Source organism: Typopeltis vanoorti, chromosome 6 (genome assembly GCF_054136105.1).
Source record: "Typopeltis vanoorti isolate ZY-2024b chromosome 6, IOZ_Tvanoo_1.0, whole genome shotgun sequence".
Lineage (NCBI taxonomy): Eukaryota > Metazoa > Arthropoda > Arachnida > Uropygi > Thelyphonidae > Typopeltis > Typopeltis vanoorti.
In genome coordinates, this window is record NC_143554.1 from 119,328,809 (window position 1) to 119,352,181 (window position 23,373).

Sequence of the window (23,373 nt, forward strand, 5' to 3'; positions counted from 1 at the left end):
TACTAATTAAACTTATTATACGCTCTTTACTTCCGTAGAAATCCAGCGATGCGTTATAATTTGAATATTCTTTCAGTAAATCAAAAATTTGAAAATCACAAAAAGAATGGTGCGCGAAAAGTTTAAAGGATGCTCCCCATCTCAAAAACTGTTTGTATTGATGAATATTTTTCTTGTTAATTTATACAATACAATGCAAGGCCGTAATTTACCGCAATATTCTACCATTAGTAATTCTACCATAGGTAAATATTTTACCATTTTCTCTATTTTTTCCCTGAGAACTCAGGGAAAAAATAGAGGAAATGGTAGGATATTTTGAATATTTCTAAATTAAAAATGGCCGGTAGGGTTGGCCGAGTGGTTAGCATATCCATTCTCCTCCCAAAAGGCTGCAGGTTCGAATCCTGCCAAGGGCATAAATATTTATGACTGTTCTTCACCTCATACAAGTGTATAAACACTCTCCCAAGATGGAATGGGCCACCATAAGAGAAGTAGACCCAACCCTCACGCAACGGGTGAAACCCAACAGTGGGAATATATAGGCTGAGAAAAAAAATTGAAAATGTTGCTGAAGTTTTTCAATTCCTCAGTTATTTTCATTTTTGTTTATTGTTGAACCTTCCTGACAGATTTCTTACAACAGTTGATTTTGCACTTGATTTATTTAAGAGTATAATATCATCTACATAACGTAAAGAGATAATGTGAATATCTCTAATTTTGATATCACATATAATGCCAGTTATCTCCATAATATCATAAAGAATAGTGAAGAGTATGTACCATTGTCTTATTAAGTTATTTACATCAAACGATTATCTTTTACTTCTTTCAGTTGTAACTTCTGAACTTATAAGTCAACTCTATATTGTTCTGTAATATGCTTTTTACATCCTATAGCTGTAGAGCTTCGAAGAACGTTTCTATTGACATCATCACAGACCTTTTTTTTTTTTTTTTTTTTTTTTAAGCTCAGTTAAACTTAAATGCTGATCTTTGTTATATATACAAGTTATTAGTCTCTCATCGGGCGACCAAAACCTTCTATCACTTATATGATTCTCACGGTTTCTCCAACATTATTCTTAAAGTAATAATTTGACCCAGTAACTTCAACTCATCTCATGACTACACTCACCCTTTAAATGAAATAAGCAGCGAGTTAATTGTGGCTGTTTATTGCATTTAATAATTTTCAAAGTAATTAAGACGAGAGAGCATTCTGGTATTTGAGAATGAATGCCATCAAGAACGAAGTGAAAGCTAGATTTTTCTCTCATAGAGTAGTGCGTTATTGGAATCAGTTGCCGTTGGAAGTTGTGTGTGCGCAAGTAGTGTAATTGGATTCAAGAACAGATGTAACAGCTGGTGAGGGTAGTATATGGCTTCTCTCTTAATAATAATATTTGTGCCTCATTCTCCACTTTAAATCACTCGAACGTCCATTTTTACTTATCATTGGCTACTTCAAAAATTAAAAAACGGATTAAGAGCAATAACTCGGTGGAGAAACCACTATCAACAATTACTGACAATAATTAACAATTGACATTTATGTCTTTAAGGGTGAAGCAAGATGCTTTTCATATTCCCCGCTATGTCTTGTGGTTACAGTGAGGATAAAATTTACGAGCAGTTTGCTCGCCATGAATGGGCATGGAGATTATGCATCGCTATAGGAGGCTAATATAGCTTTTGGTCTTCTATATTTGAATATGTCCGTTGCCTCGTATGCTGCACTTGCTGAACCAAATCGTTGGGGTGTGTGGACGTCTTTAGGAAAAACTTGGATGCTAAGGATTGTAGAAAAGAGAAAATATAGGGAATATTTGTATCTCTATGAAGTTGGTTGTTTCTAACATACCACGGGGCGTTCAGAATCATTCTCAAGCACTTGTTCTGCACTCTTTATATCTTGATAATGTTAGTATTAGAGGTGTGGCTCCAGGCTGGAGAGGCATAGGTGATTATAGGACGAATCGTCATCTGTATAGTTGCAATTTGATTCTGTTGATGAGCTTGCTAATTATTGTTAATTAGCGGATAGATCTGAGCTATGGCTTTAGATGCCTTTGCGCACATTGACTTGATGTGTTGGTTGAAAGATAGCTTTTTGTCGAGAACTACACCCAGGTAATTTGTTTCTGTCTGCCAGGGAATTTTAGTATTGAATAGTAACACATCTCTTGCAGGATACATTGGCCTTTGTGAGAAAAGAACGGCTGAGCTTTTCTGGGGGTTGACTTCCAATCTCCACTTGGAGAACCAACTCTCCAGCTTTAGAAGGTTTTCTTGAAGCTTTCTGGTAATGAAATGGGGTCTGAGAGATCTGGTTAGTATTGCTGTATCATCCGCATACAGGGCCAAAATGGAAGACATCGGATTGTGTCAACAATTACTTATAGTCCTTATAAGGACTGGCTTAAAGGGGCGAAGCAAGAATGCTTTTCATCTTCTCCGTTATCTGTAGAGGACAGTGTAGGGATAAGGTATTATTGAGCTATTAAAGCTCTGATCATGGCAGGAGGGTAACAGCAATAGCCGACCCTCAATTAGAACTTCATTGGCTACAGCACTGCTATCCAATGCCCTCCAAGGGTATTAATCCTCACCAATGATTTACCTGATTCACATTTCTCAACAATTATTCATTCTTTCCATGCTTATTTAGTAAAATATTTTCCTTGTAAATATTTGGTATCATTGATTGCATTAAGAAATAGAAAACTAATTCTAAGTATTTCCTATAAAAACTAAAATTCAAATTTTAAATATGAAATAAAATTCTTTTCTTAACAATATTAAGAAATTTCAACAGATATTATTCAATGAAGCGGAAATTTTTGTTGCATTTCTTCATATGAACATTTGAATTATAATATCTTATTTTCAGTGTAGAATTTATTTATTCACTTCGGCACCTTCCATTTATGCTCATCTCATATTAAGTTAACGTGGCCTTTCTTCCCAGAAACTCGACTTTTTCATCCTTCAAAACAAGCATATGTACCTGAGAACAAAATCAATTAACATAAACACTAGATTCTTATGTCCTAGTTGGTTTGGCCGAAACTCCAATTTATCCAATTCAGTCCACGCTGCCACCTACTGGGGAAATAAGTATTAACTGCAGTTAATTGGTCTGAAAACATGATGTGTGTTATTGTGGTGTACATTAATAGATTTAATAAGCGACATATTGTTGTGGATTTTCTATCTTTGGGAATACACTGTTCGAGGCTAGTTTTTTCCTTAGCATTTTTTTCATCAAGGGCTACTTCAATATTTATAAAGCTCTTTAAATATTTTTATAATTAAGGATTAAATATTGACGTCACAGTCATTCATAGCATCTACAATATTAATGAACATACAAAACAAACATTCGAAGCGACTAATCATTTATCATTTAGTTATAAGAAAAACAATACGTATCAAATTCATTTCTCAAATACTAAAATAGTAAAGCAGCAGTAGAATAAGTAAAATGAACAAATGAGAATTTAATTTATGCCACTTCCGTGTTTTTTCAAAAGTTGCGTAATTACTATTAACTATATTAAATTAAAACAAAAATTTCAAAATAAAATCAGTTTATAATATAGAGTTATTTAATAAAATAGATTAGCATACATATTAATATATACTAATTATTACTTATTATATTTGATACTTTTGGGATTAATATATAATATTTTGTTAATATTTTCTTACCATTACAGTTTATAAATAATGTTTATTAATATAATTAACCAAAAAGTGGCGAAAAAAATTGCATTTGTAATTCTAGGATTCTATAATTGTAGGATTCTATGTTCTTGAGTACTAGGAGATTGCCTGGTTTGGATAATATTCGGTGTTGATTAATTAAATTAAATTGTGTAAACTATTGGCAGCTCGCAAACAATACATCGACCTTATAATCAAATGATACATATAATTAGATGATATGGATATTAGCGATCAGAATAAAAATAATGTTATTTTTAATATTGATATTCAAGTATCCTTATTTGAATGTTTAAATATAATTTTGATTAAAAATAAGGAACATATCTCTCAGATGAATATTATACGAAAGTAAAGGGATATTCATCCTCTAAGAAAATATTAGATTTAATTAGGCCAATGTATTCTGATATCCTTATTAATATTTGCAACAAAGAGTTACTGTTCTAATTCAGAAGCTTTCTCTTACATGCATTCGACGTCATTGGATGCTCGTAAGACAAGCACCTTTATTAAGAAAAAAATTAATAATCTTTTTCTCAATAATCAACAACAGGTTTAATACGTGACAGAAGGATTTCTATTAATTTTCGGTCGAAATTGCTGACAGTTTCATCCCGTTTTCCTTAACAGTAAGTTTCGATAATGAAGAGGAACTTCTTAGTAGGACCTTATTTCTTAATTCTTCATCCGTAGATATTCCATCGGATCCGGCCTTAAAATTGTGCTAGTAACCGCATCTCAGTTTTCTCATGCTGTTCCCTTCAAACTAAGTACTCACGATCATTGCTTTTCTATAACAAAAGACAATAATCGTCCTTTATTATAACTCCGACCATGTTTCTAGCATCATCAATATCGTTCTTGATGAATATGAGATTTTAGGAAGCCTTGATGTAAGTGTGTTTACCAATGCTGAGACCGAGGATCTTTTCGTCCTCTACAAGATAAATTACAAGATAAATTCTTAAATAAGGTTTCTGGCACTCCTTAAACATTCTATCTCCTCTGGGTATTCCAAGTACAAGAACTTAGTACACAAATAGAACTGTTGTTTAGCCATGGGAATTCCTCTTTCGTCAGTTTTAGCAAATTTTATATGGAAAAAAGTGCTAGAAGAGTAGCATCATAAACTAAAATTATGGAAAAGGCACGTCAGTAATAGTCTGGTCACTATAAACCAGATCAAGATCAAGATATGATAAGTATTCGTGCCGTGATTGGTCAGACACTATGAACTAGATCAGGATCAAGATAAGATAAGATAAGGATTCGTGACATCATTGTTTGATAAGATCAGTGACGTCATGAATATGGAATGTTTGGAATTTCGCTGGTGGCCACATTTGTCTCTGAAGTCACGTTGTGTGTTTTGGTTCGCGTATGGTATTCTGGGTAATTGTTTGCATTTGGAATTGTGGGTAATGGTTTGTGTATGGAATTGTGGCTGATGGTTAGAGATAAAATCGAGTATGAAATCTTCGGAATTTCCCAGGGTGACAGGATATACGTCAATGACGTCACGTCATGTCTTTGCTTCGAGTGTGGAATTGTGGGTAAAGGTTCGAGTATGGAATTCTGGGTAATGGTTAGAGTTTGGAATTTTTGACAAGATTGAGATATAGATAAGATAAGAATTAGATAAGTGACTTCACGTTGTGTGTTTGGTTCGAGTGTGGACTTGTGGATGATGGCTTTAGTATGGAATTCTCGGATCTGGTCTTTTGATCCCAGTCGTCGATGCCATCAAGTTTTGTTCGACTGTGGCATTGTGGCTAAGGGTTTGACTATGGAATGCTGGGGGGATGTTTAGAGTATGGAATGTTTGGAATTTCTTTGGGAGGGGGACCCATCCATCAATGATCTCACGTTGTGTCTTCGGTTAGAGTATGGAATTGTGGATAATGGTCAGAGCATGGAATTCTGGGATCTGGTCTTTTGACCCCCAGTTGTCGATGGCATCAAGTTTTGTTCATGTGTGGCATTGTAGACAATGATTAGAGATTAGAATTCTGGGAGTATATTTGGTCAAGTGATGGGGTCTTTGACTCGATTGTGGAACTGTGGGAAAATATTTGTCAATTGATCGCAATAGGCATTTTTTAAAATAATTAACTACTGGATATCATTGGTGTCCCTCTCAAACACCACGCGCGCACGCGCGCACGCACACACACACACACACACACACACGTGCACGCACACACACAATCTTTTTTTTGTTTCATGTTCATATTTTCTAAAATAATTAATTACTGGAATTTCAGTTTTACTGCTTCTACGTCATGTTTAGGATCTTAAAAACTCCATTACTTTTCTAATTAATTGCTATCTTTTTTTTTTTTTGAAATTCTAAGCAGAATAAATATTCTTAAATATGGAGAACATGTCAATGACACCTTAGTTGTTCATTTAAAGTTACAAATACACATTTACTTGACTGAAATATTATTTACAAGTATATTCACAATGAAAAATTCAAACATGTAATTACCTAGAAATATTTCACAAGATTTGTCTCTTTTGCTATTTTACTAAAGAAAGAAAAATTTCGAAGGTTTTGGGGTCTCCCTAAATTTTTTTTTTTTTTTTTACTTTATGGGATCCTTATTATTGCAACATTCACATTGTGGCTCATGGCTATATTTTTCCACGGTTGTGGATGTTCTGTGCATAAGGACATCATGAGAAGTAAAGTAAGGTCACCCCTATCCTCTTCTGTTAATTTCACACTGTAGTGTGACAGATTTCACGACAACTTGGTAATTTGCATTCGTATTTTTTTTTTTTTTTTTTTTTTTTCATTCTAAACAGAAATTAAGACTTTAAACTTAACAAATGTCGGAAAGTAAGGTTACCATATTTCTTGAAAACAATATGCGACATCAATGTCGACTATAAAAAAATTGTAAAAAAAATTAAATGTCTACCTTCAAATAAATATTTATCCATTTTAATTGTACCATTCATATTTTCAGAGGAATAAACTTTCTTTTAAAAAAATTGTCATTTTTATCAGTTCATAGAAATCCGAGCAATTCACATCTGAATTCACTTTTATTTGCCGGAGACGTTTAGTGTTTTCAGTTAAACATCAGATTCGATCAGCAGACCAAACATTTTGTTTATTTTTTAACGGTATATATTAAAACACAGAATAATAAGTAAATAATTATTTATTAACTTATTGCTGATATTTCGCTGGTGTTATAACCAGCATCTTCAGAGCACAAACACAGTTTGTCACAATACGTGAGACTATAACAGCATGCTGTAAACAACGGACTAGTTAAACAAAATTGTAGCAGCAACACAAAGACTAGAGTCCTGACTTTGGCACCCTCTATCTGACAAAAAAATTGCAGCTATCACATAAGACTAGAGTCCTAAACAGAGAAAAAAAACGGTACTAGTTTTTTCTTAAGATGACTGTCTTCCAGATTTTAGGCAAATTTATACAGCCATATTTGTTGAGATTTGGAGTTTGTTTCAGGGCTTCTGTTGCCTCTAAGAACCATCTTTCCGACTTGTAAGAGCTTCTGTGCAGTACTTTTGTGTTCTTCCAGTTGACCCTGTGTGCAGGGGGATCCAGAACATGGTCTGCTAGGCCCGAGTTGCCATAGTGATAATGCCGGATGTATCTTTTGTGTTCGTTGATGCGGATGTTCACAGTTCTTCCTGTTTGACCGTAGTAGGCTTGATTACATGAGCAGGGTACTTCGTAGACTCCTGGATGTGATAAAGGGGGAATGCTATCCTTGGGTGAGCGGATAAGGGTTGCTAATTTGTCACACGGTCTGAATGTGGTGCGTAGTTCATGTTTATTAAGAATTCTAGAAATATTTTCGGATGTGCCCTTAATGTATGGGATGGTGACTGTTTTGTTGTAGTTCTCTATGGTGAATAGTGGGAGGGATTTCTTATGAGCGTTTAGTATTTTATTTATCTTATGGGGATTATAGCCATTAGAACCAGATCATAGCCAGTTAAGCGGCAAGAGCCTTGTCATTGGAACAGATTGCTCTCGCTCTGTGGGTTAGCGTTTTTAAAATGCCATATTGTTCAGAAGGGTGATGGTGTGATTGTTTGTGTAAATATCTCCCTGTATGTGTGGGTTTTCTAAAAACTGAAAATGATAAGGAGAACCATCTGGAAGATGGTTCCTTATCATCCATTGGAATGTTTCCAATGTCTCTGGGCCATGTGGCCAAATAGCAAGCAGATCGTCAACATAGCGTAGCCAAAGTGTTGGTTTGAGAGTGGCTGTATTGATTGCTAGTTTTTCCAGGTGTTCTATGTAAAAGTTGGCTGGGGGGGGGAAGCCCATGGCTGTCCCATCTATTTGTTTGTATATTTTCCCTTTCCATGTGAAATATCCTGCATGTATTGTGAATTTGAATAGTTCAAATATACCGGGGGAGGGAGTGTGACTTCAGTAGATTGAGGGTTTCTATTAGTGGTACATTTGTGAATAGTGAGGTGATATCAAAGCTTACCATTAAGTCTGCGCTTTGTAGGGTATGGTGTTGTAAGATGCTTTTTAGGTGGGCTGAATTTTTGACCGAGGAAGGAGAATTGTTTGTGAGAGTGGCTAGTAGCTTAGCTAAATGTCCAGCCAGTTTGTTTGTGGGACTATTTATACTGTCCACAATTGGGCGTAAGGGTATACCTTGTTTGTGAATTTTTGGTGCTCCATAAATCCTAGGTGTTTTAACATGGAAGGGCTTGAGTTTGTTTACTGTGTCTTTTGGCCAGGAAGTGACGTTTTTCAATAATTTACGTATCTTATTCTTTTGTGTGTTGGTGGGATTGCGATCTATAATTTTGTATGACTGATCTTGTAACAGTGTGTGCATTTTGTTTTCATATTCTGTTGTGTCCATCACTACGGTTGCATTCCCTTCGTCTGCTTTTGTAATGATAATCTGGCTATTATTCTGTAGCTCTTTTACAGCAATGATTTCCTTATGCGGGATGTTATTTTTTGGGAGGCTTAGACTTGATTAGGATGTTGGCCACATCTAAACGTATGTTGTTGACTATTGTTGGAGGCAGGTCGTATATTCCCCGTTCGATGGACGCCATTATTTCGGCTTTTGGAACTTGTTTGGGAGTCACGGCAAAATTGTGCCCTCAACTTAAAGCACTAGTGGCTTCTTTGCTTAAAGTGAGCGATGATAAAGTCAGGACTCTAGTCTTTGTGTTGCTGCTACAATTTTGTTTAACTAGTCCGTTGATTACACCATGTTGTTTGGTCTCGCGTATTGTGACAAACTTTGTTTTTGTGCTCTGTAAGATGCTGGTTATAACACCAGCGAAATATCAGCAATAATAAATAAATAATTATTTACTTTTTATTTTGTGTTCTAATATATACCGTTAAAAATAAACAGCATGTACGATGAACATATAAGTCTGTCCACACGTTTAAGGAGACCAAACATTGTTTATCAGAGAAAAAAAACTCTTTCAACTTGCGCCGTTGATCACGGCAAGCAAGAAATTCATCAGCTTTTCAAAGTTTTGAAAATCACAGCCATATTGTTTTCATCATTTGGAATTCTGCAACCCCAAAATTCAGGGGTTGCAGACTTTTGATATGCTTCTATATTTTTTTTTTCAATCTGATTGCTTGTTTGTCTCTATTTTACTTTTAAATCTTGCAGTAGTATTTTTATAACTGAAACCTCAGCAAAAAGATTGTCTATTTCAAGAACTGATTTTTCGGAAGTAGAGAGATGTGGGATTAACACATTCTGAGGATGCATCGACATCTGCCCACCGAAGCTCAAAATCCCGACTTCTTTGTATTCATGAAAACTGCTCTAGCTTTGAGCCTGCTTTACCACATTTCTTAATAAGAGACACATTTCTGAAAAAAATTCAAAATATGCTTTTCAAAATCTACTTTTTATGTCTCCTTCATTGACATACAGAAACTGCTTTTTCTTGCAAAACTGTGGGGATGAACTTGTTGTCCCTTCTGGATATTAATTTTACCTTCGATTCCTTGTGCTTCACAGCTACTTCCGTAGTTGAAATTTTAATTGTTTTTTCATCAAATGTCGTATTTTTCTTTAGCATTAGTAAGTTTAACTAAAGAAAATGAGACAAACAAGGGTTTGGACTTTTTCTTTTTAAATTAAAGAACGTAACTATTAATATCTTATCCCGGTTTTCTGTCTTACAAACTGTTATTTATCTATCCATGAACTGGCAAAGTCTACATGCTTAAACCTGAGGAGGGGGGGATCTGGAAAGTTCTGATAAACACCTTGGAAGAAAAATGATATTAACGCAACTGATAAGAATGATCATAAGAGGATATAAGAACATAAGTTACCTTCGTAACTTTGCTACTAGTATGTTCTTTCTTGTGGTTATATCAGTTGATGTAATATCTTTTTGTTCTAGGTGTTTAAAGGAACTTTCCAGACCCCCCCCCTTGTAATTCATCCATTGGCTAACATTATCTCTACCCCAATCTCCTGGTTTCCACTTATTAGCCTTAATGCATCCCGGTATTCAAAATATTCTGACATCACCTTAGTTTTCTGCCTCCTTACTGTATCACATCTCTAAGATGGCTGCTAATATTGCTGCATTTCTGGTGGAATCGAACGAAAGCCTTATAAATATGAACAATAACTTTCATATTCCAACTCATCAGTGGCTTTCGCGAATGCGATTTATTGTTGGCTTGTGTTAACTGCGTGTTGAATATACTCCATTAAGTTCAACTTTCCTCCGCTGTTATCCGAGATTCTTATTCACCTCAATTTCTTGAAATTCTGTCTTACCAGTATGATATACATTCCGAAGAGCCTTTAGTCAAATATACAAAAGTTTACACTTGGCAGGATTATGGGTATCTGTTCTCTTTATCCATTGTTGTCAATATGCCATTAACAACAATAGTATCCTGTTATTGCCTTTATTAAATGAAATTGCCGTATTTATTGTACAATACAAATAGATTATTAAGACAAAAGATTTCTTTAACAAAGTTATGTAGGCCTCATAAACTTGAAAATCACTTTCTGCTGAATTCTTTGCTAACTTTTTCAAGAGTTTCAAAACTACTCCAGATATACAAAGTGGCCTATACTTTTTCTGACTTCATTTTAACACTAACCCCTCGGGCAATGGGACTATCATACTATTTTCCTACTTCTCTTTGCAATCATTATGCGCTAATATCTCATTCAAACCTATTGGTGTTGAATTCAAGATTTTGCAATATCTTTAAGATCCTCAGCTAAAACATTGCCTCATCTCTTCTCACCGTAAAATCAGGTATTATTTATATTCACGTGGATGATGTATAATTAAAATAATTCTCTTACTGCAGTATTTTCGTTTAATTTTTTTAAATTGTCGAACAACAAAAGATTGCCTTCATTTTGCTCAGCTAGTTTCTCTCATTATCCTATTACCACATCGTGATATCTTCCGTTAAATTTTCGGCCTTTTCATTCTTAGAGTTTAATACTTTTCCTAAAGTACTAAACTCTTAGGTTTTCTTTTTCTTTTTTTCTTTCTTTTGAATCCCTTTCCAGCTCATGGTCTTCACAAACATTTTCTCCTCTCATTTCGTCTTTAATGTGTTAAAGCTCCATGACCTGTCACGGCCAAGTAACTGCACTTTGCACCGACTTATCTATGAAAGGCAGTTAATCCTATCTGCATAGTCTGATATGTCCCAGTTGTGTTATTCACAAGGCAGTTTGTGGATGATGAAAAATCTCGCTAACTCCGTATTAAATCAACAAACTTACCTCCAACTGAAATGCTTACTCCGCTATGGACACTATTTATAGTTTAGTCAGGATAATGGAAATTATTATATCCGATAGAGATAATACGGAATGTAGGTCAAAGAATTGCAGTGTGCTAAATTAAACTGGCCTGTTAGAATAAAATCTGCTGGACTGACTGTCTGTGCGATAGTTTTTTTAATTAATTAATTTATTATTATTATTTTAAAGTTGGGTATGGGATAATAAGGATTAACATTATCCAGAGCTTTTCATATTGGCAAAAAAAAAAAAAAATTGTCCAGCATCATTAAGAATTAGAAAATAACGATTACAATAGTATTCATATCTTTCTTAGATGGAAAACGTTGCATATTTATGTTCGATTCGAAGATCAACTTCTAACAGTGAAAATCTAAAGGACAATTTAATAATACAAAAATATCTTTTAGAGACATTTATTTATTTTTTTGGAGATGGACCGCGTCTTTGACACTTTACCCCTTCATGTGAACGAAGAAAATGTGTGGATGGTGTGTTATTTAGCTATAAGCTCTGGTCATGGCTGGGTAACAGTTCATTGGGTAACTTTTCATATTCTTTGTTATCTGTAAAGAAAATGTATTGGATAGAGTAATATACAGCTACAAGCTCAGATCATGGCAGGAGGGTAACAGCAATAGTAGAGCATCAGTTAAAACTTCATTGCCATCCACTACCCTCCCTGGGTACCCATTTTAGTCACCTCGTATGACATGAATGGGCTACAGTAGGGCTATTCTTATCCCGGCCACCACACGGGGAGACAAACCTTGATTTTATCCAAGGGAAATTAAAATTCTTATTTTATAATATATTCAAAAAGGTTTTGGAATCTTATTTAAAGTAAAATTTAAATATTTCAGACATATTATACAAATCTAATACATTCACATTTATTACGAATTTTGATAAAAGATTTTATAATTATATATGTAATAGTTCAAGGATATCTAAATTTATTTTAATAAATCAGCGACATCGTAACGAAACTACTGCATCTTTCAGGAGATATATTATTATAAGTCAAAAATAAATTAACTAACCGTAAAGCTAGCAACAATCTCATAAATCTTGAAACATAAAAATGCTGAGAAAGAGGGAAGAGAGAGAGAGAGAGAAATTTAAATAGATCATCATCATCATCATCAAATTCCTGCCATGTATCCTTAAAGGGTGTACAGGATATGAAAGTACTATGTGAAAAATTTACATCATTACTAACTTCCTGCCTATAATTTTCTGCCAAATCAATCTGTTACCTGTCAAGACTACAACATTATAAGATCTTACATTTCTGTCTTCAAAGTGACTTTTTACTATATATCGATTCACCTATATCTCGGTCTTCCTCTGAGTCGTTTTCCTGCCAACCTGGCAGAAAAATCTTGTTTTGCTAATCTTTCTTCGCCCATTCTGTTTAAGTGACAATACCACCTGAGATTAGCTCTGCTAACGCATTCCTGGATGCTAACAATGCGAAGTTCTTTCCAAATAACCTCGCTTTTAATATGATATTTCCACTGATGTAATCTCGTCATGCCCCTAATCTTTCTCAGGTCTCTCATATCTGCGGTCTGTAGTCTTTGGTCAAGTGTTTTACTTCTGACCCAACTCTCATATCCATAAGTCAAAATTGGTTTGAACACTGTCTTTTATACAGCTAATTTAGTGTTTTGACTAATTTCTCTCTTATTTCATATACATTTATTCAGTTGACGTCCTACCATACCAGCTTTGCTGATTCCGCTTTATTTTCATATTTCATTTACCATCTTCACTAAAAATCGTACCTCAGTAGCTGAAATGTTTCATTTGTTCTACAGGTTCTCTCCATTCACAACACAGTTGACATTTTCAATGATTCTGCCTATTTTCATTGTCTCTGTCTTGCTATTGCTGACCTTCGTCTTCTTCTTCAAACTTTTGGTTCTGTCCACTGCTTAACGAAGGCCTCCCCCCCCTCATGATTTTCCAGACCACTCGGTTTTCTGCCTCTCCCATCCATCTCACTCCTGCAATTTGTTCGAGTTCATCCCTACACCTTCTTCTCGGTCTTCCTCTTTGTCTTGCTCCATCCATTGGTCCCCACTCTGTTGTTTTTCTAGTCCAACTCCAGTCGCTACATCTGGCAATATGGCTAGTCCATATTCACTTAGTCTGTTTAATGTATTTTGCAATATCCGTGACAAATGTTTGAGATCTTATTCAGGTATTTATCTTCCTATCTCTTAATGTTATTTTTATTACTAGTAATTATGTTATTACTAAATGATGTTAACTTCCAATTTCAAATCCTCTGTACACTCTGGTGTCCTGCACCTCACTATCACTATCAACCACATCACTATCAACAATAACATAGTCAATAATACTTTTTCTTGTTCCTTGCCTCTTCTCTCCATGTGAATTTGTGCACTTTTTTATGTTGGAACATTGTGTTAGTAATAATCAGTCCATGTATTAAGCAGAAAGCCAACAAGTATTTGCAATTATTATCAGCTTTGCTCTTTTCTCCAAATTTTTCCAAAATATTTCTGTATGTCTGACAATCATTTCCTACTATGCTATTTAGATCCCCAACAAGGACCAACTTTTCCTTTTTCATTGTGTCAGTTGCTTTCTCTAAAGCCTCAAAAACTTCCTCCACTTCTACTTTAGTAGAACTTTCTGTGGGACCATGGGCACAAATAAGTCTCATTGTCTAATTTCCCATTCTGCTATTTTCTCCAATCACTCTATTTGAAATTACCTGCCAGTCAAAATTAGCCTCGTATTTAGTGTTGAATACTCTGGCTACTCCTTCTTTTCCTTGATTGTCATTGCCTGAATATAACATTTTGTGTTCATTGCTCAGAAAGATCTCACCAGTTTTTGTCTTTTTTGTTTCAGTCACCCCTATTATGTCGATCTGGTACTTACATAATTCTTCAGCTAGGTTCATTTCTTTGCCACTCAGGCTTCTTATGTTGATAGTACCAATCTTTAACTCTGATGTTCAGTTGGGGTGTGTTTTCAGGTTTGTTTCAGTAGCTGACTTTTCACTGTTCGCCCTGGTTCCCTGGCAAAAACAATGTGGGGACCTTGTTTAACCGGTCGACGCCCCAACTGGCATGAAATTCTGTCAAGTTGTACCATAATTTTGTATTTTGGTTCAAACCAATAAGAATACAATTTGGTGGGCTAAATCCGAAACTGCCAGCCCATCGTCAGGGTACACCACGAGAAGGTGAGGATTGGATATTAGGTCAGAAGCCGTGGTCGGTTCTCCACATTCCTTTAAAGGCTATGTGGAGATCTTCTCTCAGTTATAAAGCGTTGACCCTTAAGTATCCCATTTAAATACATGTAAATTATAATATCTAGTATTTTATTTAGTCATTTTTTGAGTGGGGCAGTATTGCGAATTATTATTTATTTATTTTCTATATTTGGGTCATACAAAATAGTTTATCCTTAAGAAAATTTTTCTGGATTATCTCGCTCGAAATTTAAGCTTATTAATAAAAATCAGACTAGAGCAAACAAATAATAATAAATCGATCACCAGATGTCACTACTTGATATTAAGATAGTTTTATGACTAGTGTACACACAAAACACAACTATTCAGAAATATATTCGTATGTTTTCTTACGATTTTAGGAGACTTTTAATATTTATGTTTTATCGTATATGCAATATTGAGATATTAAAATTTCTAAAAGAAAAAAAATGGGTCATCTCACATATGATAGGTCTTGAACATCAAATGAATACTTTTAGATGCTTTTAGATAGCTTTTTTCTGATTTAATTTTTATTCTTTTTATTTTTTCTCAAATTTTTGTCTTTATATTATTTTTTTCCTCAGAAAGGACTGGTGCAAGTATCGGGAGATTAATCCTTTTTGTGAAGAAAGGTGAACATTAATATTTAATTATCCTTAAGATGACAATCAAAGACACTTTCAGATCAAAAGGATGACTTAAACTTAATTAAAATCGTAAATTTTTCATAAGACCGATATATTCAAAAATATCCACTTTGATGAAATTGCAAAGTAGAATCGAAGAAAACGAGCAGTGACGTCACAGGTCCATTTCAACTCTCATAAAAATAAAACGTGACACATTCGCCAAAGATTAGACAAGACGGGAAAAAGAAACAAAAAAATAAAAAAAAAATAAATAAAAATAGTTTTTCTTATCTCCAGATTTGTTCGGATAAAAATAAAATAAATAATCGTGCAGTGTTGTTGAAATTTCGCAATAAAAACTTCACTTTGTAGTTGGTTTAATTCATTATAGATTTTCATTCTGTAATTGCTTAAAATCTACTTAAGAGTTATTAAAATAATCATCTTCGTTACGCTAATTACGGATGTTCCCGTCTCATTATTCATTTAATATCCTTTTTTGAGGTCTACCCTGCCTTCTCTTTTCAATTGGCTTATATTTTAGTATTTGTTTAGGATGCTGGGAGTTGGCCATTCGGTTTACATGTTCAATCCATTTTTGTTTATAATTGTTTAGTTTTTCTTCTATTGATTTTGTTTTTAGTTCTTTTAAAATGTCTTCGTTCCTTTTTTGATCTAATAATGGATATTTTGCAATTCTTCTCATAAATCTCATTTCACTTGTTTTTATTCTTTGTTTATCTTGTTTGTTTATTGCCCAAATTTCATATGTGGGCACTGATCAAGTATTGTATATTTAAGCGTGTTTCTTTTCGTACTATATTTGGATTGAGTGTTCTATTTATCAGGCCTATAATCTGTAAATATTTTGAAGTTTTTAATTTTACTTTTCTCCTTCATATGATATTTCACATCAAAGATAACTGAAAGTATTTATCGGTTCTATTATGTTATTATTAATAACTATTTTGCTTCTACCGTAACAGGAGTTTGTCAACAAAATGCCATTGTTTTAGTTTTATCTATGGATGTTTATATTTTCATTCCAAACTGTTCTATTATAATGTTTAAATTATATATTGCTCTTTGTAAATTGTCCTCCTTATCTGATATTATTACCTGATCATCTGCAAATAATGGCGTATTTATTTTGTTATTCCGGAAATTCCTATACCTTGATTGTTTAAGCTGTTCAACTTTATTAATATTTCATTAATTTAAATATTGAAAGGTGTTGGAGACAGAGGGCATCCCTGTCTTACTCCTTGGTTTATAGATTTTTTTCAGACATTTTTTCATTTATTTTTATTTTTATTTCATTATCTTTGTATATATTCAATACCGCATGTAGCAAAATATTATATATATATATATATATATATCGCTCTTTGTAAATTGTCCTCCTTATCTGATATTATCACCTGATCATCTGCAAATAATGGCGTATTTATTTTGTTATTCCGGAAATTCCTATACCTCGATTGTTTAAGCTGTTCCACTGTATTAATATTTCATTAATATAAATATTGAAAAACGCTGGCGACAGCGGCCATCCCTGTCTTACTCCTTGGTTTATAGATTTTTTTTCAGACATTTTTTCATTTATTTTTATTTTTATTTTTATTTCATTATCTTTGTATATATTCAATACCGCATGTAGCAAAATATTAGGTATATTTGTTCTTTGTAATATACCAAACAGTTTTTATCTTTTTACTTTGTCAAATGCTTTTTCGTAATCTATAAACAAAAGATGAGTTTCCAAATTAAATTCTCTTCATTTTTCTATAAGTAGTTTTAAACAAAAAGCTGCATCCATTGTAGAACCTTTTCTGAATCCATTTTGATATTCTATAATAATATTTTTTTCAATGTATATTTTCAATATTTCATTAAGAATTCTGCTATATATTTTGTAGCATGTATTCAATAAACGAATACAGTAATCCCTCGATTAGTGTGCCCCCGATTAGTGCGTCATTTTTTTCCGATACCCAAATTCGATTAGTGCGCCTATATACATCTTAAAAATAAATGTTACAGATTTTTAAAATTTTCTATCCATACATTTTCATGGCTAACTATTTTAAAAAATCACTCACCAGAATGAAATAATTTGGTTACCAATTCAAAACATTTTACAAAGTTATTTTTAAAATAACTACAATAACATACTACAATACTTCCGTGTACACTATGTATACTATGTTCCAAATTTTTACCGCCAAAATTTATGTCGTCTGCTATAGTACGCCCACAGATTCGAGACCCTTCGACACTTCTGCGCATGTCACAAAAAGCAGAATACATTCCAATAATAGGGTAATCAATCTGTCTTCTGGGATGAGTGAGTTGTTTATTATTACAAGTCGGAAAATTAACTTCTCTTTTATGATCATTATACAGGGTGTCCCAAAATTCACGCAAGAAGTAATTTTGATAGAAAACACAGGTTTTTAATTAAAAATTGTAATTTCTTATTGATTCATAAAGTATACATCGGGTAAATGGCCTCCACGGCTTTGCTGGCACATATGCACTCTTTTGTCGAAATTTTCCATGACCGTTTTGCATAAATGTGGCTGAATTTCGTTGATACAGCGCTCAATTTCCTCCTTGAAGGCGTGGGTGGTCGTGGACTTGTTGGTATAAACCTTAGACTTCAAAAAAACCCAAAGAAAAAAGTCCAACGGCGTTAAGTCACATGATCTGGGCTGCCAATTGTGATCACCAAAACGGGAAATTACACGACCAGGAAATGACTCATGCAGTAATCGAATTGTTTCTCGGGCTGTATGGCATGTGGCACCGTCTTGTTGAAACCACATGTCGTCCACATCCATATCTTGCAATTTAGGCACAAAAAACTGGATTATCATGTGGCGATAGCGAGCACCATTAACTGTTATTGCCTTACCAGCCGCATTTTCGAAGAAGAATGGACCGATGATGCCTCCAGCCCAAAATCCGCACCAAACAGTGACACGTTGTGGATGCATTTGTTTCTCAACAATCACTCGTGGATTTTCTGAACCCCAAATACGACAATTTTGTTGATTAACGAAGCCATCAAGATGAAAATGATCATCATCGCTGAAGATGATTTTGTTCGAAAAATAAGCATCCACTTGTTGTTGTTGTTCCATAATCCATTCAACGAACTCTCTTTGCTGTGTGTGGTCATTTTTAATAACCCTGAACTGTCAGCTGTCACGCTGTCTTTTTTTTTCCCTCGTTGGTAACACTTTACCGCACAAATGGCGCGAAATTTAAATCTTGCGTGAATTTTGGGACACCCTGTAGTTTTTAAAGTGTAACTATTTTGCTTGTATAACAGTTGGGAAATTTTATCTATAAAGCACGTGATTTGGCATGTTGGCGACCAGTTCGTACGTCCTTCATTTCTTTCTCTCCTTCAATGATAACGTCCAAGAGTTAATTAAATCTCATTCTGAAGAACTGAGTGATTCCAACCTGCTGAATGTAGATGCACAGCAGGAAGATCCCGAAGAATATCAAGAAAATTTAACCACTGATAGTCAGACAAAAGAGATTTCACAGAAATAATTTAAAAATATTTTTCGTATAATCGAAGCTTTTAAGCAGCAATGCTTAGAGGCTGACCCTGATGAAGAGAGAGAGAGAGAGAGAGAGAGAGAGAGAGAAGGTAAAATTTGCAAAAGAGTAGAAGAGGCAACAGGACCATACAGTCGGTTGTATGAAAAAAAAAGAAACAAAATGCCCGCCAAACTACCTCTGTAATTAGCAGGTTTTGTTTTATCCCCCTTTTTTTAAATATAGGTATTACTATAGTTGTATTCCATTCTATTGGTATTTGTCCATTTGTATATATTTTATTTAAAAATTTTAATAATCTCTGATGAAATGTTTTCCAACAAATTTATACAGTTCGGAGTTTATCCTATCTTCTCCTGCTGGTTTGCCTTTTTTTTTTCTATTTTACTTAGGTTGTCCTTTAATTCTTTCATTGTTATCATATCCGTTAAAGCATTTTTAAAGTTTTTGGTGTTTTTTTGATGTTAGTATTATCTGTCCAAAGATCTGTAAAGTAATCCAAGAATTCTTTTACATCTATTTCACAACTTATTTGCAATGCTTTATATGGATTGGGTCATATTTTGTATGTCATTTTCTAGATATAATACAACTTTTTCCCTTACTTTTGGCTATTGCTCGTCTTTTTTATATTCAATTTCATCTTCTTTTTTTTTGCTACTTTTTATTTCATTGTCCCATATATGTATTTTTTAATGATATATTTTGTGTGTTCCTAGACTTTCATATGATACCGATGTAATAATTTCTTTTATATTATTCTATTCTTTCTCGATTTGTTCATTTTCTTGTATTTTTTCTACGTAGTTATTAATCCTCTGTTAGTATACATTTCTTATGCTTGAATACTTGAATCATTTTTTCTTGTAATTAGATTTTGTTTTTCTAGTTTGTTTAGTTTATTTTTATTTTTTGTAGCCAGTTTGGTGGAAATCTTAGTTTAGCCTGCACTATGTGTCAATTTCTAGCCCTCTTCTGACTTTAACATCTAGGAAGAGGTTTGCTGCTTTTTCATTTGCTATAAAGTAGTCTATTATTGATTTTTGTATACTCTTGCACATCACGTATATTTATGAATATTTTTATGTTTGTAGAATGTATTCATTATTTTTAAATTATGATATATTGTATAATCAATGAGTCGTTTGAATTTTTGTTTACTGTTGGTTCTCCAAATTTTTCTATATTATAATATTATTGATTTTTTTTTTTTCATTCCTATTCTGGCATTAAGATCTCCGGCTATAATTATATGTTTTTTTTTATTTAATTTTTCACATATTCCTTGTAACTCTTTGTAAAAGTAATCATTTTCGTCTTCAAGAGTATACCCTACAACAGCTGTATGATAATTAGTTGTTTCTTTTGTTCCTTTAAAGTTCTTTTTTTGTCTCTGTAAGAACTACAATTTCTATATTTTCATCATTTAAAATTTTCATAATTTTCATCATTTAAAATTTTATCTAATTCTTCTTCTTCATGTGGTATACTTCTAATGTTATATGTAGCATATTTCACCACGTTTTTCTTTTTCAAAGTTTCTTAACCTTTTCCAGTTTGCGGTCTTTTCCATTATTTTCTGTCCGGTGGATTGTTGCCTGCCACCACACGGGGAGACAGGCCTTGAGTCCTTATAAGGACTGGCTTAAAGGGGCGAAGCAAGAATGCTTTTCATCTTCCCCGTTATCTGTAGAGGACAGTGTAGGGATAAGGTGTTATTGAGCAATTAAAGCTCTGATCATGGCAGGTGGGTAACAGCAATAGCCGAGCCTCAGTTAGAACTTCATTGACTATCCAAGGAAAATTAAAATTCTTATTTTATAATATATTCAAAAAGGTTTTGGAATCTTATTTAAAGTAAAATTTAAATATTTAAGACATATTATACAAATCTAAAATAATCATATTTATTACGAAATTTGATAAAAGATTTTATAATTATATATGTAATAGTTCAAGGATATCTAAATTTATTTTAATAAATCAGCGACATCGTAACGAAACTATTGCATCTTTCAGGAGAGATTATTATATGTGAGTCAAAAATAAATTAACTAACCGTAAAGCTAGCAACAATCTCATAAATCTTGAAACATAAAAATGATGAGATATTATTATTTTATTTTATTTTAGTTTATTTATTATTATTATTTTTTATTTAACTTGTTAAAATAAACATTAAACGATAGGTAACAAGGACTATTTACATATTATATATTATAAGTTTTTAAGTATATATATTTCAGAGAAAGAAACATTTTCTTTTCGGGTGTACAATACAGAATGCAACAAATGAATTAAAAATTTACAGTTCAGTTTCAGTTCAGTTATCTTTCAGATGAAGCACATTGTCGTCGTCAATCCAGAAGAGGGTACCAGTCGGATTCCACGCCTCTATGAAATTCGCGACAGTTCTTGTTTCTTTGAAGTGCTCAAGTTCCAATATCAGCCTGCTTTTTAGTTTCCGACGGAGGATATACATGAGGGTTTGTGCAGTTTCAGTGATGGATGGGTGCTGGTTACTTCTTGTCTGTTTTAGGTAGAAGCTGTAGATGACCTTAGCGCAGATGAAGATGAAATTGCATGTTCTGTGTCTGTTTTCTTCTGTGTGGACTAAATTCCAGTAGTCTTCTTGGCTGTGTACGTAGTTACAGGTGCTCGAGGCAGTATTCAGGGCATAGGTGATTATCATTTTGTTTGCGGGACAGGTCAGATATGTGTGTTCCAAGGTACCTGAAACGTCACAGAATAGACACAGATCCGTTTCTCTTAGCTGAAATTTGTAGAGCTTAGAAGGAGTTGGCCAGATGTTGTGCCATAGTCTCCACTTTATATCGGAATCTGGTTTGGCACATTTTGCCTTGTAGATGAGAGTGTTAAGGCTGAGTATAAGAAGGGCGAGGATGGGGACACTGACATGAGGAAGTGGTATATTTTCTTGTATTTGGAGGGAAGAATTGGAAGTGAGGCTTCAGATTGTACAAGATGAAATATTGGCCCCGAGCAGTTTCTAGAAGGAATACGGATTTCCTGAGGTGTAGCGATATCTGGATAGGCTTTTATAACGGAGGCTTGCAGCTGTTGATATTGCTTTTCAGTTTTTGGGTTCTTCATTGGTAGGATTGTGAATGCTTTCCACTTTAAAAATGCTGAGATAGGTAGATAGATATTTTATTTTTTATGAAATGAATAAACAGGTTATTTATTTACAAAATGTATACACTATTTTATATTTTTACATTACTGACTTTTTTTTTTTTTAAATAAGTCATTCAAAGTAATTTCATCAGTAGGGAATCATCATTATCATCCAGGCTCCACAATAAATTGTCCTTTTCAAAGGTAGGGAAAAAGTATTGAGGTTGATCCCACTTGCTAGCATCTGGTATTTGGCAATGAAGTTGTCTTCGAATGAAATTCGCCAGCTTAATCTGCTGATAAAATCCAAATGAAAATTTCTCCTTCAGAGCTAAAAAATCAAACTTGTGAACTTCCTTCATACGTGATAGAAGTTCATGATAGTCACATGAAATCAGGTTACAGAAAAGGCATACAGCACCTGGTGTCTCCTCATACCAGTCTTCCCATTCACAGATAATTTACAATGTAGAACTTGTCATATTCTGTATTCTTAGGATTTATTCTTTTATGATGTTTCTTTCTCATATGTTCCTTTAATGCCATCCAATCTTTGAATAACTTTTCACAGTATAACATTGCAATTTTTTCAATTTTTCTTCTAAAATATCTAAAAATTTTTTTCCAACAACAATATTATCAGGTGCTCCAATGTGAAAGTTATGGTCAAAAGATAAGTGATTAAACAATTCATTCCTGTTTTCTGTAAAATATTTCTTGCAAAATAAACAGTTTCGTGAAAACCGCTTGTCTGTTCTTTCTAAATGTTGCTGTTAAAGCACATATTCCAATCTTTGTTACTGGAGCTTCTGTCGTAAGTTTCGGTCTTCAGAAAGTGCATCACTTAAGAGAAAAAAATTTTCCTTGGGAGCTTTATCAGAACTAGAGGAGTTAGTTGTGATGAAGGAGCAAAATTCTGCAAGTGGCAATTCTAAAAATCTTTTTTTCCAGTATGTTACGTAACTTTTCAAATTTTCAATAAGGTTAATATCTGCAATTACAAATTTATGTATCCTGACAAGATGTTCTTGAAACTTATTACGCTCCGTTTCCAAATGTACATCAAAGAGCTCATCACACAACATACACATAACAGGTTTATCATCTAATGGCCATGTACTTGGAATGGCTTCTCTAGCAGGAAGTATAAGGGGCTCAGTTGAAGACATTTTCTCCAAAAATATTACTCGTCTGTATTTCTAAGACAGAACTCTTCTATCTATAGCAATTA

At 33.7% G+C, this 23,373-nt stretch overlaps 1 pseudogene; it reads right to left on the bottom strand.

Annotated features, from left to right (window-relative positions):
* Positions 1–22,601: 22,601 nt before the first annotated feature.
* On the bottom strand, positions 22,602–23,315 carry LOC150105872 (zinc finger protein 277 pseudogene; annotated as a pseudogene).
* Positions 23,316–23,373: the final 58 nt, after the last annotated feature.